Genomic DNA, 806 nt, shown 5'->3' with positions numbered 1-806 from the left:
TTTAGCGCAACGCAATCTGACTTTCAACACACAATATTTTGTTAGCGCAACGCAATCTGACTTTCAAAATTCTCTACAAGAGAATGGCCCTGACTAACATTAAACTATCTCTTTCACAAATCACTTACCTCACAAAAATCTTCGCTGCTCAAGCTACTGCAATACAGCGAGCGCCACTACTGCCAGCTAAATAAAAGATTCAAACTATGGAAGGCACTAACTACTGATAGGGATAGTTAGCAAATGAAAGATATTAATAGAGAACAAAGAATGTATTTACCTTTATATCATATATATATATATATATATATATATATATATATATATATATATATATATATATATATATAGAGAGAGAGAGAGAGAGAGAGAGAGAGAGAGAGAGAGAGAGCAGTTCATGACAACTTCCAAAACTCCGCCATCTCTCTCCCCACATCCACCACTGCTGGCGGCTCACCTCCAACTGCGCAACGTTACGCGCTGTTCACAGCCAGCTGCCTAACACTACAATGGTTGAGTATTACAACAATGCAAAGCAGCCACAGACTGCACACGGCACAGCCGGTGATTTTCATACTGAGGTGGCGTTACCAATAAAAAAACCTAAACAGCCTACTTACATAGCCCCCATGCTCCCCACAAAAAATTTTACAAATTTTGTTGGGCACTGGCCAATACATATTTGTTAAAATTTTTCATAATCGTAATTACAATAACAAAGAAATCAAATGCACACACTTATTGATACAATGTTGGTCAAAAGCTAAAATTTTCTCACAGTCCATAAAGACAGTCCTGATCATTCA

Source organism: Schistocerca nitens, chromosome 4 (assembly GCF_023898315.1).
Source record: "Schistocerca nitens isolate TAMUIC-IGC-003100 chromosome 4, iqSchNite1.1, whole genome shotgun sequence".
In the NCBI taxonomy this organism is placed as follows: Eukaryota; Metazoa; Arthropoda; class Insecta; order Orthoptera; family Acrididae; genus Schistocerca; species Schistocerca nitens.
Note: the sequence above shows the minus strand (reverse complement) of the source record.